We start from the raw sequence: 25,343 nt of genomic DNA, 5'->3' as shown, positions 1-25,343 counted from the left end.
TCTGAAGTTGCATCAGAGCTGGACTCTGAGCTGGATAGAAGAGACTCCCTGGGTCTACAATTGGCTTTGGCAATGGATTGTTTCAGAACCGATTCTTTGTATCCCCTTTCCCTGAATCTGTCAAGGGCTTCAGCAGCACAGAGTTGATAGTCCTCATCGGTGCTGCAGATTCGTTTAAGCCTCAACAGTTCTCCAAAGGGGATATTGTCAATAACATGACGGGGGTGGGAGCTGCTGGCATGGAGTGTGCTGTTGCCAGCAGTACTCTTGCGATGCAGTTTGGTGCATAGTTTAGAATTTTTCACAAAGATCTTAACATCAAGAAACTCTGCCTCTAATTCGTCAATGTGTGATGTGAAATGCAAATTCTCATTATTGATGTTAATTGATTGTACAAACTTTTCTGCATCAATCCGATCCCCCCTCCAAATAATAAAAACATCATCGATGAAACGCATCCAATGCAGTATATTGTTAGCCATGATTTCACGATAAGTGACATTGAGTACCCGCTCCTCCCACCAGCCAACGTGTAAACACGCATAGCTGGGGGAGAAGCAGGCACCCATAGCCACTCCTCTCTGTTGTAGATATATTTCGTTTGCCAAACATGAAGAAATTGTGATGCAAGCACCAATTTGTCAATTCTATTAACATCTTGTTATGATTGTAACAATTAATAGACCTGGTTCCCAAAAAATGTTCAAGTGCTCTAAGCCCGGCCTGATGGTTGATGCTGGTATAGAGTGATTCTATATCAAGGGTGATTAGTAATAGATCATCACTCCAAGGAACATTTTTGATTCTGTTTAGGAAATGACCAGTGTCTTTAATATAGGATGGCAGTGTTTGCACCAGATTTTGAAGGAAATAATCAATGTATTCCCCAATGTGCTCAGCCACACTGGAGATTGCAGAGATAATTGGCCTCCCAGGGACAGGGCTCACCATTTTATGCACTTTAGGCAATAAGTATAGTTTGGGTAGTACAGGGTTTTCAACATTAAGAAAGTCAAATTCCTCTTTGGAGAGCATGTTTTCCCTCTTCCATTTGAACAAAAGTTTTTTGAGGCTTTCTTTAGATTCAATATATGATTTCATGTTGGATTTGTTATAGCAAGTTCCGTTATTGAGTTGTCGCAAGGCTTCGGCAAGATAGTCTTTCTGTGGCCAGATGACCACGTTGCCACCCTTATCAGCCATGGTCACTATAATGCTCTGATCTTTACTAAGCTTTTTAACCAATGTAGTATAAGCTTGTTCTTGGTTGCTTCTGTATCTTTTCTTATGTTTTACTTTGTGGTATAGTTGTTTAAGATCCTCAATGACCATATCATGAAATGTGTCTATTGAGTCACGGGGCATAACTGGAATGAAGGTAGACTTGGGTTTGAATGGACTTAAATTCATTCCTACCTGTGATATTTGTGCTGCATGGAGTTCATCTTGGGTTGCCATCACCTCAGCAGCCGGTACGTCGTTCATTGCCAGTTGATGCAGTGTTAGAAAGGCTCTTGTGTCTCCAGCCGGGACATCAAGAGAACTTGCTGCAGATCCAGACTGTTTGGAAGGGTTGTTCTTATTGCCATCCTTAATGTTGAAAAATTTCATAAGTTTGAGTTTACGAATGTAAAGAAAAATATCCACACGTGTCTTTGTATAGCTGAAGTCTGATACAGGACAATAACTAAGTCCCAAACTCAAGAGCTGTTTTTCAGCCTCAGTTAGTACTACGGAGGAAAGATTGATGATCGTGTTCTTTACTGTTTCTTTTTTCGCCAATACTGCCTCTTTTGCTTTTTTGGAGATTTTTTGTTTTTTGCGGCGTTCTCTTCGGCGTTTGTTGCGCCTTGTTTTATTGCTTTGTTCTGGGGCTGCTGTTTCCGATTCCTGGGTCTCAATGTTTGCAGTCGGTCCGAGCATAAAAAATCAACCTCCTCTCCAAGATTTAAAATCGCCATTTCAGTTGTATCTAATTGCTCGCTCCTGCTCTCCCATGATGACCTGCTGGTAAGAGATTCGTTGTCGCTATTTTCCAGCGTTGTGCCCATGCCAGCTGAGGTGGACGCCGCTGCTGGGTTTTCAGCGGAGGTTGCAGGCTTTTTAGATGCCTGTTGCGCCAATCTCGTTTTCTTAGCATTTTCGTATTTCTTTGCGAATGTAAATATTCGCCCCTGGGCGTAGTCCTCCTTGTCACGGGCAAATTTATAGATTTTACGATTTTTGATCTTTTCTTCTTGCTGTTTAAGACGCTCATCGATCTCTTTGCGTAATTTTTCAATCAGATCATTGGATTCAAACGTGGCAAGAAATTCATTGATAGATTCTATTTCCTTCATTATGGCGTCTCTATCAATTATGGCGTATTTAACAAGTAATTGTATTAGTTTCCTAGAAGAGTCAAGGTTGATTTGCCCCCATTCCTTTAGCATCTCCGGATTGGGATTTTCATAACTCGGAGCCAGGAGGATGCGAAGGCCACGGGGCACCCGCCCCTCCTCCAGATACTTGGTGAGCGATTTGTGTTCCCACCACTTAGTGAGTTCCTGCCGCATACATTTCTCTAAGCGTTTCATGGCCGTCCTGATTTTCTCTTCATCTGAATTTTCAATAGGAGTCGTCGTAGGTTTGTTGGCTCCCTTTTGTTTGCTGGTTATAGTCGGGAGATTTGAATACAGCATGTCTGCCGCCGCTTCCCTGTCCTTCAAAGTTTCGGCTGACATGATTGCGGTGCCTTGAAATTGGGCAAAAAAACAGTTTGATGCAGTTCAGTGTCGAACGTAGTTAGTTACCGATCACTGACCGCCCGAGAACTCCTCCCCTCCGTCTGCTAGCTCACAATCACTCACCGCCGGGGTCAATCACGCGTATATATATATACTAGCAGCCCGTCCCGACCTTGTCCGGGAGCAATCAGGCTTCCCCGATCCCCACCCGCCCCGACATTGTCCAGCAGCCCGGGCCCCCGCCGCGATCATTAGTGCCCTTTGTTATTTGGGGCTCTTGGTATTGAGCACAGTGTACTTTTCTTTTGGAGCGATGTGACATTGCTGCTGTTTGGCTCTATCCATAACGTGACCCCCGCCCACCCCGACATTGTCCAGCAGCCTGGGCCCCCGCCCGCCCTGTCTCCCGCCTGCCCCGACCCCCGCCTGCCCCGACATTGTCCGTGGGTCCCCCGGAGCCTTACCTCAGCCGCCGCTCCTCCCCTGCTCTCCTCATTTCACCGCTTTGCCGCTCCTCGCCGCTCGTCACCGCTCCACACCGCCTGTCCGCCGCTCCTTACCGCTCCTCCCCCGCGCCATGTCCGTCGCTCCTCCTCGCGCTCCTGGACGCCGCTCCTCCCCGCGCTCCTGACGTCAGCACGCAGGTCGCGGCCGGCGCTACTTCGAAGGGACTACTTTTTTTTTATGTAAATTTTTTAAATAACGCATATTTTGTATAGTTTATATAGCCTATGTCCATCTGCACACCCTGACGATTACAATGATGTATCGGGTGTGTGGATTGGTGCTGTGGTTCCAGAGTTTACCCGCCTCAAAGGTTCAAAGTTCTTACTTTATAATAGTAGTATAGATATATTTTATGAATACTCCATCCTACTCCAACAAAGAAGAAGGCACGTACTCGAAGATGTCAGGTATGGCTTTCTTTATTGATTCAATACCACCCAGTACAATTGGGTGGTAAAATACCGAATTCAGGTGTACATGCACATCTGTGCATGTACACCTGTGCCATGTGACACACAGACATGCCCTTAGGGCATGTATGTGTGCCACATGGCACACAAGCCTGGAATTGGGGTGCTACAGGGTGTCAAAGTGACACCCCGTTCACCCTTGCAGGATTCAGTATTTACCGATTCGGTAAATACCGAATCAGTATTTCCCATTGATTCCTCTGGGCTTCAAGGCCCATAGGAATCAATAGGAAATACCGATTCGGTATTTACCGAATCGGTAAATATCGAATCATACAGATTCGGAAATTCTAAAATAAGAATTACCTACATCTGCCCCCTTCCTATTTACCTACTCTTAAATACGGAATCGGTATGATTCGGTATTTAAGAGTAGGTAAATAGGAATTACCTACATCTGGCCCAATGTATTTCCACCTCACCTACATACACTGAATCCTGTCAGAGCAAATTTCTGTGCAAAAAGGGGTCTCCCAAAGTCATATGGTCGATAATTTACACGCATGTGTCTTATGTCGCTCAAAGTGCTGATGATCAAAGATATAGAAAATGCAAGATGTGGGACAGCTTCAATGTAGAGATAATGTATGAAGCAGAACTGGTGTCCGATTTCCTGTATCAACCTGTGGCTACATGGTCCTGAGAAACTCCAGAGAACAATATCCTACGCCCTGATTGACCTACCCTAACTCCCACCCTGACCCCTACTATCCCTTTTCACTGGCAGCTTCAATCTACCTGGATCCCATCTTCAACTAACCTAACAGGGAAACAGCAAACACCACGACCGCTGAACAATGCATTGCTTTTGCACTGCAGGTGGAACAACGAATGCGTCTGAACCAAGCATTCCATTTACAATTGAAGAAGTTGCAACAAAATGTTTTAGGGGAGTGTAGTCAGCATAGTAAATTATACTATTCCCCGCATCTCCGTAAACTGCACTGGTTGCCCGTTAGTAAAAGATGTCAATTTAAAGCCATGACATTGGCCTACAGGGCTTCACAGGGCAAAGGCCCGGTCTATCTTAAAACCTGCCTACGTCCTTATCATAATGCCAGGTCATTGCGCTCAAACTCCCAGTTTCTCCTAGTCACCCCTAGGTTTAAGAGAACTCAGAAAGGAGGGAAAACCTTTGAAGTTTGCGCTTCTCAACAATGGAATAAGCTTCCTCTGTCCCTCCGAGCCTGTCCATCTCAATCTCTATTCCGAAAGGCTCTTAAAACTCATCTCTTTGATCTGTAATCTATCTTATATCTGCCCACTGCTTCCAGATTCTTCAGCGCTGGGACGCCCCGTTGGGGCAGCTGCGCGCTTTACAAAATACACAAATAAATAATAAAATAAATAGCGTAGGGGTTAAATTTACTATTCCCACTCCAGAGAGTGCAACAGTAGTGAAAGCGTTGGATAGCGTAGGGGTAAAAATTACTATTCGCACTCCAGAAAGTGCAACAGTAGGGAAAGCGCTGGATAGCGTAGGGGTAAAAATTACTATTCCTACTCCAGAGAGTACAACAGTAGGGAAACCGTTGGATAGCATAGGGATACATTTTACTATTCCCACTCTAGTGAAAATAAATATAATTCACATAATTATCAATTATCAATTAATAACAATTAATTATCAATTAAGAATTAATTAATTATCAATTAAAAAGTAATTAACAATTTGTTCAAAATAAATACCAATAAATTAATTAACATATTCAATTATTTATAATTAAATTCCTTCCCACCCTATTCCCTATAAGCTGACAACCCCCTACAGAAAATAAATTAATATTATTGACATAATTATCAATTAATCAATTAATAAAAAATAACCATTTAAGAATCAATTAATTACCAATTAAAAATTAATTAACAATTTATTCTAAATAAATACCAATTAATTAATTAACATATTTAATTAATTATAATTAAATTACTTCCTACCCTATTCCCCTATAAACCCACAACCCACTACAGAAAATAAATTAATTTAATTCACATAATTATCAATTAATCAATTAATAAAAAATAATTATCAATTAAGAATTAATTAATTACCAATTAAAAATTAATTAACAATTTATTCTAAATAAATACCAATTAATTGACATATTTAATTAAATATAATTAAATTACTTCCCACCCTATTCCCCTATAAACCCACAACCCGCTACAGAATTAAATTACACAATAATTAAATAACATAAAATTAATTAGTTAAAATAAATTACAAAAATATATACACTTTCACACATATAATAACATAAAAAACCCTTTAAAAAATTCGATATTATTAAAAATTCGGTATTTTTAATAAACTATAATATGTACTTCGATATTTTGACTGTCTATATTTTTAAAATCGATATTACATTACTTACCTTCAAAACGATATTTTTGATGTCTATATTCTGTCCATTCGATATTTTGTCCATTCTATATTTTGGACTCGATATTTTGGTTTTTCTATATTTTGGAATCGATATTTTGCCCATTTACCAAAAACATTTTTGTGAAGTGCACAACAAGTTCCAATAATAGTTTAGTCCATCCAATCAGTACGAATCCAAAAGTGTTCTTTAATCTTCAAATAAGTAAGGTAAAAACAGTCTACAGGCCGTGGATTTGAACTGATTATGTGTTCCTACGGGGAGTCGTTTGGATGCAAATTTTCTAAACGTGAAGGTTTCCCCTGCCACGGACCTAAGGGGTAATTCTCACATTAATACAAAATTGATCATCCCACCACTGTGACAGGGATTTCTGCACGGAATTTTGCGTGTACGACTTTACAGATAAGTTTGTAATTTTAAATATTTTTACATATATTTTGACCCCGCCTCCTATGATTATGCCACCACAGTGAGCGGGTACTATAAGGCTATGGTCTACCTGGTCCTGATGAATGCTGAGCTGACGTTAGGCTCTCGCAAGAAACATGTCGACCTTTCAGGACATTAGGTTCTAATTAACACAACCTCATATGTCCGACTTTGCACGATTGCTTTTAACAGAGTTAGAGCTACCCCTACATTAAAATTCTAGTTTGGGGTGTAGTCCATACTCTTCTTAACCGAGCACTTCCTTTTCTGACTATGAAGTTTTTCACGTATGCACAAAAAAGGACCCAATGAAGGCAATTGGCAACCAATCTATGTAGTTGGTGCCTGAGGGTTCCCATTCCTCACTTAAGTCTGGTCTCTTCCACCTTGTTCACATTTGGTGTAACATACTTCTTTCATCCGAAGGTGGTGGTTATTAACTCCTTATCCTCCAAAGTTTAGTTTTGAATCAGTCTTTCATAACTGGTACTATTCTGTTGTTTTTGATAAGGTAAAAACAGCCAATATGTTTCATCCAACTTCTGTGGACTTCATCAGGGCATATTGATTAGTCGTTATGTTCTTCAGTAGGTGTCTTGAATATCAGTTCAGTGCTGTGGACAATCATCCGTTACTTTTTTCCATGTGCCTAGCCCCTCTTGGATCCAGGGAAGGCTCAATATATTTCTATTATAGAAATCACACAACAGTGCCTTAGTGAGCTCCTGTTGCAGCAGCGGTGGTTGGCGTTTCTCATATGAAGAAACGCCGACCGCCATTGCTGCAACAGGAGCTCACTTGCTGAAGAAAATAATGACCAATCAATTTGTCTGATGAAATCCACAGAAGTTGGACGAAACGCATTGGCTGTTTTTACCTTGTACTGATTGGATGGACTAAGTTATTATTGGAACTTTTGGTGCACTACACAATTTTGATTGAATCGGTTTTTGGTCCTTGTGATCGCTCTCTGGAAACAGTGGATGTGTGCACTATTCAGTAACACAATTTGAATTCTGGACTAACTGTGGGGAATTATTGGGGGAGGTCCGTTTTGCTTCCTAGGCTTGCTGTTTTGTTTTGATTGCATATACCTTTGTAATGTTTTAAAAGAAACAACTAGACAGTACTCACAGTGGATGAGAAAAACCACCTGGGTTGTCATCTGAGAACATGAGTCCTGGCGATCACACAGGAACATGCAAGGCTGTAGCAGACATCCTGTTCGTGGTAAAGGAGGTAATTCTCCCAATAGACAATGTGATCTCCAGAGGTATCATCTGCTACCTGGGCCTCAGCATGCCTCCTCAAGCCCCCTAGAGTGGGGTACTCCTCCTTGTAGAATTCCTCCCTGCGAGGCCTACCCTCAACTTGCCATTCAGCAAGCTCAGGCCGCTCTCCCAGGGCGGCAATGTACTTTCCGTTAGGCGCATGAGCATCCTCCTCGGGTGCCCCATCAACCTGGACCACAGGAACTTCAGTGGCTGGTTTTCTCCACCCTTTGCCTCTACTCTTCTTTGCAGCGGCCTCATCCATTCTTCCAGGCTTCCTCGACTTCCTTCCTGGGAAGCTGCAGACCGTGTTTTCATGCAAACCCAAATTTAGCAATATATATGACTTTCATGGAGGGTATAACTGGTTTGACCCTCTACTTCTAGTGTAAGATGTTTGTCCCTTTCCACTGAAGGCATATTTTGCCGCAAGCCATCCCCCCACCAAAGTGCTCCTCTTAAATCTTGTGTACTCTCAGGGTCCCCTTATAAGCTGAAAAACATTTATCTATGTCATCTCAAGCAGAGGATCTGTGGCAGCTCCCTCTCTCAGATGGGTACCATAGCCTGGAACCAACTGCCTGTGGAGTTATGTGCTCTGAGCGACCCTATATATATATATATATATATATATATATATATATATATATCCAACAAAAGTTCGTCCTGAGGCAAGAACCACGCCGACTGCAGGGTGATTTGAAAAATCATGTATTTAACGGAAACCAGCAAAGCACAGTCCAGTGTAAATTCATTACAATCCTTACACGTTTCAGAGCATCATTTGCTCCTTCGTCAGAGGAAAAGCTGCTTGTCAGGCCTTTATCCGCATGCGCTAATTAGCCCTGTGAACTCACAGGTGAATATTCCAAACGGCATGCTATTGCCCGTAGTCCAATTCAAAAGCGCAGTATTCCCCAAGTGGGTTTAGTTTGTATCAGCTACAATTTGGTAAATTAAAACACCCCAGTGCACCACTCGACTGGGATGCTGGTTGTTCAGTTCCTGCCCCGCTTTGCCCATGAGGACTCGAACTCCTGTCCAGTCCTGTCCAGTGCACTATATATATATATTCCTGAACTCCGTCACTCGTCCACATTGGAATATATATATATATATATTATGAATACTCCATCCTACTCCAACAAAGAAGAAGGCACGTACTCGAAGATGTCAGGTATGGCTTTCTTTATTGATTCAGTACCACCCAATACAATTGGGTGGTAAAATACCGAATTCAGGTGTACATGCACATCTGTGCATGTACACCTGTGCCATGTGACACACAGACATGCCCTTAGGGCATGTATGTGTGCCACATGGCACACAAGCCTGGAATTGGGGTGCTAGAGGGTGTCAAAGTGACACCCCGTTCACCCTTGCAGGATTCGGTATTTACCGATTCGGTAAATACAGAATCGGTATTTCCCATTGATTCCTCTGGGCTTCAAGGCCCATAGGAATCAATAGGAAATACCGATTCGGTATTTACCAAATCCGTAAATACCGAATCATACCGATTCGGTAATTTTAAAATAAGAATTACCTACATCTGCCCCCTTCCTATTTACCTACTTTTAAATACCGAATCTGTATGATTCGGTATTTAAAAGTAGGTAAATAGGAATTGGCCCAATGTATTTCCACCTCACTCACATACACTGAATCCTGTCAGAGCAAATTTCTGCGCAAAAAGGGGTCTCCCAAAGTCAATTGGTCGATAGATTACACGCATGTGCCTTATGTCGCTCAAAGTGCTGATGAGCAAAGATATAGAAAATGCAAGATGCGGTACAGCTTCAATGTAGAGATAATGTATGAAGCAGAACTGGTGTCCAATTTCCTGTATCAACCTGTGGCTACATGGTCCTGAGAAACTCCAGAGAACAATATCCTACTGATTGACCTACCCTAACTCCCACCCTGACCCTACTATCCCTTTTCACTGGCAGCTTCAATCTACCTGGACCCCATCATCAACTAACCTAACGGGGAAACAGCAAACACCACGACCGCTGAACAATGCATTGCCTTTGCACTGCAGGCGGAACAACGGATGCGTCTGAACCAAGCATTCCATTTACAATCGAAGAAGTTGCAACAACATGCGTTAGGTAAATTGGGGAGTGTAGTCAGCATAGTAAATTATACTATTCCAAAGTCCAGCGCCTCCCCTAAGGTAAATCGTTTTGACGACTTGCTTTGCAAATGGAATGGGTGGTTCAGACGCATTCATTGTTCTGCCCGCGTTGTTAAGGAACGCGTGGGAAAGGACTGCGTGGTTGTGTCATGCAACCAACCTAACACCTTCAACTAGACCTACTACTGTATAGTAACACTTTTTAAACTATATATTGACACACTATTGTTTATTCTTCTTGTTTATTTTCATGGTAGGGAGCCCGCCTGAGTGGAATCGCTTGTCAGGACATGGATAGGCAGGGTGAATGGATGGTGGTGCGGCTGACCCATAATAGGCTAGTAAATAACTGCAAAATCTGATGCCATTCTGACTGACCAAGATATGGTTGTGCCCCTGGAGAAGGAGCAGTTATCACTGAGCAATATGCGGAGCTAGATTGTTAATAGCTGAGAGCATGCTCTGCTTGTCCCTGCAGTTTCCCCAGGCAGACTCAAGAAACATTACCTGATAGGATGCTGTCAATCTTTTGTCCTGTCTGTGCTTGATGCAGGAGAAGTGTGGCTCAATGGTTAGAGCGGCAGACCCTGATGCAGAGGTCTGGCCCAGGACCAGGGTTCAATTCCCTTCCTCGGCGGGTCTTGGGCTCAAAATTCCACGGACCTGATGATTCTAGCCTCGGTGCCTATTCCACTCATGGAGTCCCACTCTGCAACTCTGGGCAATAGCTTGCCTAATCTCCACAACGGCCCCCACAACGCTAAGGATGCCTGGCCTTCACCTTGGGGGTGCCCAGGAGTGGACACCTCACAGGGAAAGCCAGGATGGGTTCCACAGCGGTATTCGTACAAGCGCCTTGAGACCCTTGCGGGTGAGTAGTGCGCTATACAAATATCAATTTACATTTTACAATTTACAGTCAGGTGGCTGACCCAGCCTCTTTATGTTGGACATTCATAAACTCCCTCAGGGAGTTCCCCATCCATGCAATAGCTAAAGCATTCTTGTGCGACTGTGAAATTACGATACGTGGTTCAGCCTCCATAGCTTGTGCCTCCCTTGAGCAAGTGTCATGCAAATATACACCACAGAAGTGCAGCTGCACGCATTCAGCTAGAGATTCTAAGAGGTGGACTTGATACCCTCAGATCCCTCCCAACACATGTGAAATAGAGTTGGCTCAACAACATACCTGCCAACTTGAAGAACAATCTCACTGTGTGAGGAGGGGCCGGGTGTTGAAGGAAGCGGTGTCTCATGCCCAGAATACCTAGGAGGCACTTTTGAACTCCTCCCTGCCTCTAAGCCCAAAGAAAAAGCTTGCTGAGGCTGGTGGCGAGGTCCTAGGGCATTTTCACACCCCGTAATGGACATCGGCAGTTCAAAGCCTTGGAAAACGAGCTGGAAAAGCACTATTTACAGCAGTTTTCAACTCGTTCTCCCTGCCACCATGTGATTTCGGCTCCTCACAGGGTGACCATGTGATGGGAGCCGATATCATGTTTCACACGGTGGTACCATATGAGTTGGCAGCAGGGCTCGAGTCGGGGTACCACGCAGGTGGACGGTGTCCCCCTACTTATTTTACTGGGAGCTCGATAACTGGAGCAAATGGAGCCACACATTCACTCTTTGGCCTCTCTGGGGCGAGATCTGAGCTCATTCAGAACGTTGCTCACGCACTGATTTCTCAGATGCAATCGCATCTAAGGTGTGAGCGAGGGGAGGCAATGAGTCTGATGGTGCAAACCACCTTTCGTGAGATCACTTCCTGTTGTGACGTCAGCGTCCCCCCACTTCTTTTTTTTTGGGACTTGTGCCCTGGTTGGCAGGTATGCAACAAGCATGGATGTTACTCCTGTGGTTAAGATAGCAGGTGTCATCGTGTTGGAGGTATCGGATGCAACGGAAATAGAGGAAATACAGAAGGGGCAGGGGTGATGGTTCCAGCTGGAACATGTTGATTGACAGCTGTCCTGTCCAGTCCAAATTCATGGAGGGTGTAGGTCCCAGCCGGTGCAGCAGCTGTGAAGGTCCCACCCGGTGCAGGGATAGTAGAGGGGATATCTGGTGCAGGGGTATTGAAGAAACCAGAATCTGCAGATTAATGGGTAGTCATTGTTGGTGGTGCAACAAGAACTAGTCTTCTTTTGTATCCTCTGGAAGGTTACAGGGAATAGCTGGTTGATGGCTGTTCTCATCTGCACTCTCATTTTGTACAATCTCATGTGCAAGGTGAGCAGTTGATCTGTCTTTTGTAGTCATATCAGTAAGGACCACAACAAAATGTACATTGTGCACTAACATGATAATCTCACGGGCACTATTGTGGTAACATACCATTTCTGATCGACCTTAGGTGCACGCGTCCTGTACAGATTACCTTACCCACAGGATATGTCACGTCTAAAATATATCCTCCTTTAACCCCTTGCATGCTGGTGACGGCTCCCGTCCATCATGGCACACAGTGCTCGTGTGCTGATGACGGCCGGGAGCCGTCACGACCATGCCCGCGATCGGAATGTGCCGCACAGGAGCGGAATTCCGACCGCAGGCAACGCGTTAAAGTTATGGGGAATTTTACACCATGGACTTCTGACTCAATTTGCTATGCACAGCTACTGGTCAATGACATTTGTCCCAGCAGATACCCCACCCAGAGGTGTGGCGCATCGGCTAGGGCAGCTGACTCCCGAGCGCAGGGCTCACGGTTCGATCACTGCACTGGTTGCAACTCAGCCCAGCACCATGTGACTCTGGGCCATAGCTCGCTTAATCTCCCCGACGGCCCCCCGCAGCTTGAGACCCTTAGGGGTGATTAGTTTGCGCTTTACAAATGGTGACTTAGGTTAGGTTATAAGACCTTCCAACACTTTGACATAGTTTGGGTTAATTTTACTGGTTGTCTGGTTGTGCTGGGCACAAGAATACTAAACCTGCCTTTTCCACTTTGATGAGCATAATTAAGCCTGTCTGCAAACCCACTGCCTTCCTGGCATTTATGATGAGCTGGGCTTTTTTTGTTCCAAGAAACTTAATCTAAATCCTCAGAAATGAATGGCCTTTTTTTGTAAAAAGGGAACATTGGAGGCAGATCTTTTCAGCCTGTAAAATGTTGTGGAAGGAGACAGGATAAAAGCAGATAAATAATGTCCTTGTTAACCTTAAGTACGTCACATGTGCTTCTTCATTACGAGAAGAGTGACATCATGAGTCGCCCAACTGTGCTCTTGCTCAGTAAAAAAAGAGTGAGCTTGATGGGGATAGTAATTAGAGATTAATAATAACTGTTTAGAGCAAACTCCATGACCTTTATGTTTTTTTATTGCATGTTTACTTAGGGGTACTTAGCCTTGAAAAACTGTTTTTTTCAAAGTGCTGCTTACACTGAGCCTTAAATTAATGGGAATATTTATGTTTCGTTTAGCTACATATACCAACCAGTATGCCTTTAGACCGTATATGAAGATGTATGATGTGGCGTTCTGTAATCTTGGTATGGTGCGTTGTTCAGGAAGGAAAACAGCCATTACAACATGGCTGCTACTAATCATGCCTTTACCAAGCATGCATTACAACGCATGCACCTTTACCATGCATAGCCTTTACTAGGCATTTTTTACAACGCATATACCTTTACCACGCCTTTACAACAAATTAGAACATTGGAATGTTGGGAGCTCCATTGAAAACAATGGAGTGCTCTGGGCTTATAATGGCTGGTATAAGCCTGGAGCTCCAACATTCCAATGTTTCTTTGTTCACAGCTCTGGCTGTGAACAAAGGCTTCAGGGAGCCTGAGGGGATTCCAATCCCCTCACGCTCCCAAAAGGCTTTGTTTTTTTTGTTAGAACATTCTGCCCTCTAGTGACAGAATGTTCTAACAGCCTTATAGCCCTTCGTAGATGGGCTATACCACTATTAAAGTCCCTCTCCCGAGTTAAAGGCCCTCGCCTTCGGCTCGGGCCTTTAACGCTGGAGAGGGCCTTTAATAGCCGGTATAGCCCTCTACAGCGGGCTATAAGGCTATATTAAAGTTGCGTGTGAACGGCATATGTGTGGTACTGGTGGTAAGGGCTAATGCATCGTAAAGGTGTTGTTATGTGGGAAGGCCATATGTGTGGTAAAACTGCCTGCGTTTTAAGGCTATCAGCGTTGTTAGAGGAAGCAGAGAGACCCTTCCGCTTTCTCTTTATGACCTGTGCAGAGCCTGAAGAGATGCTTCGTCGTCGTTGTGAGTGAGGTAAGGTGGATAGGGCCTGGGGTAGGGGGGAACAGTTTTAGGGCTTTTGGGGCAGGATACAGTTTTAGAGCTTTAGGGTATTTTTAAAAAGTGCTCAAGGGGGTCGTGCAGGGTTCCTGTTTTGGGGCTCCGTGCAGGGGACAGGAATTTTAAATAGGGCTGGGGGCCAGGGGGATCGCTACAGGGAGTCGTTTTAGGGCTTAGGACAAGGGACAGGGAAAACCTTTACCAAGCATATGCCTTTAACATTCATGCTTTTACTATGTAATTTGTTTTAAAAGCATGTGTAGTAAAGGCATATTCATTGTTAAAAAATTTAAATTGTATGCATTGTAAAGGCATTCGTATTGTAATGCATGCGTGGTAAAGGCGTGTGTTGAAATGGAATGCGTTGTTCCATCATACGGCCGTTCTGGAATGTAGGGGTTGTTATTAGATAGATTCCTGGGTCAGTCAGACTCAGACCTAGCTGGCTTTTGGACGTTGTTGTTGCTGGGGTCTCTATTGCTTTTATCGTATTAAAGAAGCTTTCTACCAAACATCTGGAAATGTGTGAGCCTTTTTTCAGGAATGTAACCTATGGTTGTGCAAGCTTCCTTCTAGGGTGCTATATAGGACATAAAGTACCCCCTGTCTGACATTATAAGGATATTTTAAGTCATCTCGGAGTTCCGTGACCAAAAAAGAGAAATGAGGCCTAGGGCCGAGTTCTTTAATAAGGTCTTGGAACTTGCAATATACTTTTTAGCATTTGACAGAGGGCATTTTTTCCTTATAGTACTTGGTCACACCACCATCCTTCCCACAAACCACTTAACTCCTTAGGGGAAGATTTAAAAAAATACACTCAACGCAGTGCAGCACCCAAAGAGGCTGTGCTGCGCGGCGTGACTGGGTGGGAGCAGGAGAGCACCATATCTTCAGAGATAAGGCTCTCTCCTCCCCTTTCTCTAGCGCCAGTGCTGATTTCAGCTTCCGAGCGCCACACACACTCCTTAGCCCCATACCGGTAAAGTGGGTGTATGAGTCTAGCATAGGTCTTCGACAGGACCAGCCCTTTTTGAACAAAATGCCATGCCTAGACAAGTTTTAAAGCTTTTCCCACCTTGTATGTGTGCTGCACAGTGCTGCACGCAAGCAAAGTCATAGAAGAAAGCATAAATAAAAACAGCTTTCCTGTTAGCGCCTCCTTTGAAGGGACATTAACTTTTGGCACTGTCTACAGTTGTTTGCAGATAGGGTTTTGCGTCAAAAGATATGGATGTTTGCATGAGAACGCCCATGTAACGCCCCCTTGGTGCTAAGTAACGCTCTACTTTCAGGGTACTTTCCAGTGCAAAACAAATTTTGTGCTGGAAAGTAAATTCCCCCCAAAACCATTAAACATTTTGTGCTAGTTAGCGCCACTTTTTTGACAGTAACCCAGCGCAAAATGTTTGAACATCTACCACCTTGGTGTTGCTCCTCCATATGAAGGAGATACTAGCTTAGCAGCCTTAAAAAATTGAACCGTGCTATGTAGTTCAATATAAATACACCAAAAAGCAGTTAGGACTTTGTTGCAAAAACATTTCAGAATCACTCAGAATTAAAAAAAACACGGCTGCAGCTTAGAATGAGTAACAACATGCAGAAATACATTTTTTCCTGTATTGTACAAAGAATATAACACAGTTCCTTAAATTTCTCTTTTCTACTGATCAGTATTAGTTTTAGAAAAGAAGATCATATGAACAAAAAGCCAGTTCTGTTTTTAATTGATTAAATTGCAGCTGCAATGGTGCTTTGTGGCCTACCTTTCACCTTGAGTACTGGCTCATGGAGAAGGCATTGACATGTTGCAACTCAACTGTAGTAAGTGATTACAGTTGAGCAGCTACACTATTTTCTCATTACAGGTCACTAGAGACATCACAGCTCGACTGTAATACAGAAATTAGAGACAGGTTCTTATACTTTAATTAAAGGCTTCTAGAAGCTATTGAATGAGATACATTAAAGCAATTATGAACACGTCAGTAACCAGATTCATCCTAGAAATTAAAGCTGTATTTACCCTGGCAATCTCTGCACTAGTTTATAATACAAGGAGAAAATTCTTGTGATTTTTATGAAATATTAATGTGATTTTGATTGCTCCTTGCATTTTTACTTATGTATAGGGAAGCACTGATGATAGATCTGACCCGAGTTAATGAATGAATGAATGCATGAAAGAACACTTTTTTATTGTGTGATCGATTAAAATCATTGGAATTCCTTCTCAGTAAATACAGTAATTATAAAATAAAATGCAAACAGAATACAGTTATGTAAGTGATGTGCTACAGTATATTCCTACAAGTTCTGTTTCTATTATATAATTGCAAAACACACAAGATGATGGACGGAATGTTGCACAATGGCAAAACATTCACCCCAGTCACAGATCTGGGTTTAATCCATCATTATTTTGCTCACCAAGCCACCCCAGTTGAGACATGGCCATATGCAAATCAGTCTTGACCCTGCGCCTCATGGGAACAGTCAAGCCTGAAATGCCAAGCCATGTCTTCCTTCGACAGGAATCAAGCATCCTAGGACCGGTTTCTGGCTATCAGCCGTCCTCAGCCAGGATAGCTTGACTCCAGTGGCTTAGTGAGCACGGGACCCCCGTCTGGGCATACCCTTCCCACATAGGGTGAACAGCAAAACACACAAGATGATGGACCGAATGTTGCACAATGGCAAAACATTCACCTTCATGATATAATTACGAAACAATATATAGGCCTAAACTTGTCTAAGCAGAGTGGGGTTGTTCCTCCAACCCTAGGGCTCACTCAAAGTCAAGGATCTGACAAGTGAAACCTGGTATTCAATGGTTAGGTGTCCGATAAGGAAAATAAATATCCACATCAGGGCGCGTCTCAGTCTATCCTTTTCAAGATCTGCAAACTTTATATCCCAAAGTGATGGCTACTTCATGTTGATGGTAACAAACAGACCTGCAATCTACTATAATCGAGATCTTACACAAGAGCATGCATTCCAAAGTGGTCCTCAAAAGGTACTGATACATGATCGTTTGGAGCGCGGGCTGTGGTAGTTGGTCGATGGTTTAGCTAGTTCCTTGGTCCGCTTCCTCTTAGATGGAAGGAGTTGAGCAGTGTGGCTAGCCATGGATCTGTTGTATCAAAGAACATTTTGAGGAGCTCTGGGGCACCTGGACCACATGGAAGACATGATGGACGTTCCTGCATGCGCTAAATGGGGTAATGCTCATATATGATTATTGTGATGCAATTCAGGACGAGACGAAGGGGTAAGGTTCGAGAAATGTTATTTCAAATGTGATAGAAATTTGCCAATATCGTCTTGCAGCAAGCAGTATAAGGAAAAGTGTAGATTTGAGACAGTCTATATCACCATAGTGTATTTATGTTGATTCTTTAACCAATTAGCACTTTCATTCCCAGAATAACCTCCATAGCTTGGCAGCATTGACACTACCTCCTTCAGTATCCATTCCTCTGAAGGAGCCATGGTCTGTAAGGCTTTCTTCTCTGGTGCCAAATTACAAAACACACTGCGAGCAGATGATGGGTCTTCAGACTCTATCTTCTGTGCCTTTTGTTTCCAGCCAATGACTCATCCTTCCATTGTATTTGGTGGACTTTCCTTGAACACACTTAATAGGAGCTTCTGGTCTTCCCATAAAATCCAGATTTCCCTTATTTTACTACCATGAAAGCACTGATTTTATTAAATTGGTGGAGACAGCATTATTCCTCCCTATTTTTCTCATGACGATATCCCTCCGCCATCAATTTTGCATCTTTCTTTGTAGCATCAATGATTCTGTCGCCATAGCGATTACTTCTCTTTTGAGAAGGTGGAGGATATAAAAGCTGCCTGCCTTCTGTTCTTCATGTTATTGCTTCTTCTACTGATGGTCGTTATTCAATATTTCCTGTTTCTCCTCAGGAAAGGAGGATATACTGTTCATAGCTCACATGTACATTGCACAAGCAATGAAACCTAGGATTGTCTAATGTATGTTGTTATCTGATTGTTAATTATGTTATGCTGCAGTATGGTTACTCTTGGCTGCTGTTAAAATAAATGAAGACGAGGAGCACAAAATGAGCCTCCACTTGTGCCATGAAATACAGTCAGAATTTAAGACCCCCCTCCTTAGTGGTGTACAGACAGCCTTGTAGTGACAGAGAAGTGACTTCACAGCTGCATAATGTCAACCTTGACTCAGAACACTTAATACAGAAGGTTGATTTCAAGTCATAGATTCACATCCATAGAACCAATTGTTAGGCTTGAGAAGGTGGAAATTTGAAGCAGTTGATATCCGCTTCTATCACAGCCAACCCTTGCCTTGTTTTGAACCTAGTCCTGTGATTTACAATATCGAGTAGCCTTCTGGGAACAGATCTTTGAAAAGATGTAGGCCCAGAAAACTGGGGCGACTCCTCCGTAAAGGCGGATGAGTGTCGCCCCACTGCCCAGAGCTAGCAGAGCATAAATAAAATGATAATAAGACAATGTTATTATATATTTTTTTATTGCTGACTGAGCCGTGCAATAGGTATAGGGCGGGGCCAGGACGGGCATGGCAGGGAGGAGGAGTCGTGGTCACATATAAGTGCTCATGTCTGTTTCTTAGGCCGGCCAAACGGAGATGCACACTTATGTTTCTCCAGCCCAGCTGTGTTACACAGCCGGGTTGGAGAAAAGTCACAGGCTCCAAGGCACTGTCTGAGGAGAAATCCAGGCCGCTCAGAGCAATCCTGGCGCTGCTCTCATGCTATAAAAGCAGCGTCTGGATTGGGTGGGGAGCCTGTGACCTGAAGCCCATCAAAATTTCTGGCCGGACACAGAAGCAACAAGGCAGCCAAGAGGGTCAGCGGGAGAGTAGCAGCAGGTAAGTCTTCTTTTATTTCATATTAATACCCAACTCTAACCCTTCTCCTCCTCTCTCCCGCCCGCCCTACTACTATAGTTAGGCGGCAGACGCCACTGCCAGAAAGGTCCGCGTTTTCGTAATGAATGACTTGCATATATCCTATTATGCTCAAAGGTTGCACAGAGTACAATTCAACTACCATTTAGGAGCACAATTCAGGTTCTTCATTCACCATGGAGGCATTGTATTACACAATACTAGACTTAATGTATTGAAACAAACATTAGCTGTTACACTGGGCTGATGAGTGCAAGATTCAGGTCTCCTGTACATGGGGCAGTGAGCAGTAAAGAGAGACTAGTTTTAACTCATCAGTTCCCAGTCAGTTGCTAGTTGCACCTCCAAAAAGGCAGCCATTACAAAACGGCAGGTATACGTAAATGTTTTTTTATAGTATTATGGGAAACATATCAAGTCCTGTGAAATATTCCAAAGAGAATCCAGGATATTGTTTTTAAAGTTAGGCGAATCCTCACCCACCAACCTTGGGATCAAGCTTCATCATAGGGCAGCATAATTAGTCAGAAATTATAACAGTGAGTAACAGACTCCCTGTGCTGAGGGAGTACTGCATATAATAATAGTGTGGGACCAGGGCTAGCTTTAGTGCTAGTGGCGCACAATGAGACAATCTTTGTTGGCACCCCCAAAAAAACCTTCTTCTCCATGAATTGCCTCACTACCACACTCCACCAGTGACCCTCATCTCTCCATAGCCGCTGTTTCACATGCATTCCATTTGTTTTATAGTGCTATTCATTCCAGTGTAGGGTGTCAGAGCCCTTTACATCTCTTTCTAACACACACACACACACACACACACACACACACATGGTGAATCATGCCATGTGTAAATTAGTCTATAGAACATTTTACATAAGGCAGTGCATATTACAAGGTGTATGAGTCACGTGTCACTGATAGTGGTAAGAAGTGTTTGGTCTGGATAAGCAGAATCTCAGGATTTAAAACGTTCCACAGTGGTTGGGTATACTAATAGGAATGCATTGCTACCCAAATGAACCCTTTTAGCAACCTTAGGGTAAGGAAAGACAGAGGAAAAAACATAACATTGTAACTTATACCATGCAGTTTGCATGCAGCTCTTTGATTGCAGTTCATAGCTCACTGTGCTATATTGGGGATGTAACTTATGAACTGCAAGTAACAAAAGGATCTATGTGACAAAAGCAGTAAACTACTGAGAGATCCACATAAAATGCAGATGCAGGGGCATATTTACATGAAAATGGAGCAGTGCATTGCCGCAAGCAATTTTACTGCAGTGAGCTGCATTATTTTCAAACCACAGGGATACGCCGTATTAACATGACAATGGCGAACCCCTGTGCTCAGTCATGCACCAGCACAAAAAAAGCTGCCTAGCGCCAATTCAGGCGCACTTGCACCATGGTGCAAGGGTGCCTGCGTTGCAGAGATGCTTTTGTTTGGGCGGGAAGGCACACCTTCCTGCACAAAAACAATAATTAATGGTCTATTGCTCCTTCTATGTGTGCTGCAGAATTAGCATTTCAGGGCCCTCCAAGGTGTCAGAAGCCCCCAGAGAGCCACACCAGGGATGAGAGTTGGGTACAAAACTGTGTACATTCAGTTCAGTTCAGTAAGTCTTTATTCGATGATTAAAAAACATCATAAAAGTACATATGTATACAATCAAAAATACAATTAAATACCATATCTGAACTCCCTCTAAAATTCGCCGATACAAATGAAAAAATAGAAAAGAATTTTATCTTGAACCATTAATTAACCCCTTCGCTGCGGGGGTAATTCCCCTGCTGAGCTGGGGGGGAGGGGGGCGCGCACAGCGCCCGCATGCTCATGACGAGCTGAGCTCGTCATGAGCTACAGTGCTCCTGTGCTCATGACGAGCTCAGCTCGTCACAGGTGCATTGGCTCCCGTTGAACGCTCAGCACAGCAGGGGAATTCTCCCCGCACCTGAGCGTTCCACGGCCCATGACGAGCTGAGCTCGTCATGAGCACCGGAGCACCGTGCTTCATGACGAGCTCAGCTCGTCATGAGCATGCAAGGTGTTAACTCAGCCCTCTAGTGTTTCTTAGCCTTACCGAGACCTTAATAAAATTCATAATACAGCATAAAGTGCGCATATCATTTGCTCTTTGTAAAAAGAGCAGGGCAACTTTAGCATGGTGGAACTTCGCCTGTTTTAGGATGTCTACCAATAATTTACGTCCAGGTATCTTGTAAAAAGGACACAAAAGTACAAAATGAAGGGTGTCCTAAGGAGACCGATTGCCGCAGCCGCAGGCACCCTTCTGCTCAATTGTTGAGGTAAAACCTGGTGGGTCGGCCAGTATATTTGGTAATAAATTGAGCCTAAAACGAGACATTAAAAACCTGTCCTAGGAGTTGTGCATCAAATACAAATAAGGTTCCATGCCCTCACTATTCTTAATGAGACAGTGTACATTCACATTGTGTAATACTGCTGGCAATAAGTCACCCCTGATTGTGGTCCATGTGTCAAATGGTCCCTCAATATTGTCTTTGCTCAATCTCAATCAAGTTTGATCTGGTGCACCCACAAGCTTTCATTGGCACCTATGTGGGTCCAAGATTCCAGTTTCTTTCGATTACTTTTTTTTAATATCCCCAGCTGGAGCTGGCGGAATTAACTGAAATGCCCACCCATGGGCAACAAATAGCCCAGACACATCCTCGACCCTAGTCCCTTGGCACAGCTTCTCCTCTGGGAAGCTGCCCACTGCCAATGCCTGCTGATGGATGGCACCCCCATGCGTCTGTGCATTCTTCTTCTTGGTTTGTCTCCCCATCCTACACCCAATCCTTGTTGACTAATGTTGCTGCACCTAGGAGAACGAGGATTATTTATGTTCCTTTGTTCCATATTTAATTTATTTCACTGCATCACCAGTATTTCAGTACACTGTGTCTATCTGTAAAGTGGACAATGAGAACCAAGCCCATATTTATGAAAAATCCATGCCACACAGCGCGGCAACAAAAGTTGCTGTGCTGCTTTCATTGAAAGGGTGAATGCAAGACAGGGCCATATCTACTAAGATATAGCCTTGTTTTACTCGCTCACTGCATTGGGTGCGATACACCAACAGTAGCAGCCGGTGTGTGGATTGAGTGGAGGGGCGGAGAAGAGTCAGGGGATTGAAACGGACGGACAAAAAATACATTTAAAAATACACCTGCCTTGCCGCGTTGCACCCCTCTCTTCTGCAGGCACAGGCTCCCACAGTGCACTGCGGCCAATCCTGACGATGCTTTCATGCTGAAGAAAGGAGCATCAGGATTGGCCTCAGTGCTGATGATTTGCGCTCCCAGTTAGACTGGGAGCCAGTGTCTGCTCTCTCCAACCCGGCAATGCAGCTCAGGTTGGAGAGAGCTTCAGTGCGCATGTCGGTTTGGCCAGCCTGAGACGGCCGGCCAGATCGTCATACACACTGACTAACAGTGCAAAACACTCCTCCACCAACCTGTCATCACCCAGGCCCCGCCCCAAGAGTAAAAAAAAGAAAACGGCAATAACAAGTGTTTATTAACGTTTTATTTTTCATGCTGCTGGCAGATGGGGTGACGCTCCTCCGCCATAGTGGAGGAGCTGCTGCTGTACACCAATGCACAAATCCTTTTTCCTGCTTTGCATGCAGCACACATACCAAGTAGGGAAAAAAGGAGAAATGAAAACATTTCTCCTTGTTACTCCTACCTAGAGGAGGCATAACATTTTGGTGCAAAGTCCTGTCTTCAAATGTTTATCGACAGGAATTTCCATCAAAATCCACGGGTGGTTGCATGAAAATACACATGTACCACCCATGAAACACCCCTTTTACACAAAGTAATGCAAAGTAGAGCATGGTACAACTTTGTATTATTTTGGGAAACTATCCAACGCAAAACCCAGCATAACACCTTGCGTCGGGTCTTTGTTCACAAATGTAACTCAAACCTATAGCAAAGCATTAGTACAAATTGGCTCATTTGTTCTATAATTATAGCCATAGTCTACTTTATCCTCTATACATTTCTGAAACTATCTAAAATATAATTGCAAGTAAATGTAAGTCCTTAGTGATGTCTTTTATCTTATGTATTAGCCCAGTATTTTTTCAATGAAGCGTGTTTTGAGTACAATGGTAATTACTTTGTACTAGTTTCGCAATAAGGCATAAAATATACTAAAGGTATTGAGCATGTGAAACCAGATCCCGAGCACTTTTATAGTTTGCATGTTGAACCATGTCAAAATTACTCTTGCTTAATCAGATCAAAGTTGAATTTACTAGATAAAGTTTTATCAGACCCTCAAAAGCTGCATGCAGTGTTGCATTTCATTACAAGAACTGACAGTGAAATATTGCAAAGATTTTAAGGCTTTACGATCTGTGACTGATGATTCATCGCTGGTGTTCCCAGATGTTGCAAGTCCCATGTGGCCATTACTGAAGGATAAACTTTAACTTGAGATGAGCCTCTGGTTTAATCTTATCATAAATAATAATGTCTATTTGCTACTGTACTGCTCTGTTTCTACAACACACTGAAGTAAGGCTTCTTTTCCTAACAGAGGATGATACTTTGTATTATATTTTAGGGAAATGTTATCTGTATGCAGATTCATAAAATATACTTTTGCCCATTTGCTAACTATCCAGAGTCTTTGTTCTCAATGGAATTAAACGGAGAGACTAAAATGCCTAGTTCCACTAATAAAATGTGTAATATTATAGACACTGGGTTGCTAATTCTGGAGGGGGTGACACCTACCAAGGTAAAAAACACAAATCCGATTGGATCCAAACACAGTTCCGAGAGAATCTCTGCTCAACCCCTGGTATCTAAGGTCATCCCAAAAAGAAGTGTGTTACATTAAAGCAGTACCAGCTATTTTAAAGGAAAGAACTCAGCACAAAAGAATTGTCAAACAAATTTCGAGAAATAGAGAAATGTTTAATGAGAAAGAGATACCAAAATCATTCAAATAGATTAGGCGAAACCATAGATATAATTCTTTCATGGTAAAATGCTCCAAGATAAAAACAGTAAAGCGCAAGTCACAGTTGATGGTTGACCGTGTCCTAGGCATAATTCCTGGTGGACCGTGATGAAGCGGAGATCATATACTCCAATCTGGTCATTTCTGTCAAAGAAGATTTTATACTTCTGACATAGTCAAAATCATCGATCTGGGTGAGGTCCAAGGCTGTGGCTGGCAAGGATCCTTTGAAGTCCGATACACCATGGCCAAGCTCTGAATGAAGCAGTTTTTTAATGCCAAAAGTTCAGAGTGGGACAAACTTGAAAGAAGTGTCATTTGATATGTCAGCAGTGATGTCCTCAGTGATCTCACTGACCATGTCATGAGTGATGTAATATGGCGGTCATAAGCAGTGCATTACAGGGGCGTAAGTTATAGTTAGCTCAGGTAACTATAACTGCTGAATGTATATGGTTTTGTACAGGTGAAATTTCAGCCTAACTATAACGTCGATCTACCCTTTGTTTTTTTTCAGTAATTTTCTAAGGTTTTTTATTTCTATTTTCTTAATGTGACAACACTGTAACATTTGTTTTTTTTTTAAATGACGCATGACTGCCGAAACGGGGCGTGGATTTATGAGGAAATAAATCCTTTTCCCTTTCTTTACTGGTGTTACTAGGAGTGCGCTTTATTTGAACTTTGCAACGATATATATATATATATATATATATATATATATATATATATATATATATATATATATATATATATATATAGATATATATATATGAGCACAGAGTTTGTAGCTGTACCCAAGCCACTCGTTCGGCGGGCTCACGGCTGGGGTAGCCACCCCCAAATTACTCACACGTGAAGTCCGGCGCAATCCTTTCCAAGTAGAGCAAAAGGAATCACACAGGAGCCGTGGCCTCTATTTAAGTGCAGATTTATTGCAGACACAAACGTCCTACGCGTTTCGGAGTGGAACACTCCTTCGTCACGGGCAAACTTTGTGCATTTCATCTTTGTTAATAAAGTAAATCAACATGTCACGTGATATAATTAACATAAACAAAATACTTCTTCATATTATGCATCATATGAGTATCTTCAATTGTTATAAAATTGTTCAAGGTTTCTGTTATTAACGGAAGGTAAATGACTAGCATTATTTGAACAGTATTTTAGCATATTAAGCACTTCATG

Source organism: Lissotriton vulgaris, chromosome 11, assembly GCF_964263255.1.
Source record: "Lissotriton vulgaris chromosome 11, aLisVul1.2, whole genome shotgun sequence".
In the NCBI taxonomy this organism is placed as follows: domain Eukaryota; kingdom Metazoa; phylum Chordata; class Amphibia; order Caudata; family Salamandridae; genus Lissotriton; species Lissotriton vulgaris.
This window is presented reverse-complemented; position numbering follows the sequence as displayed.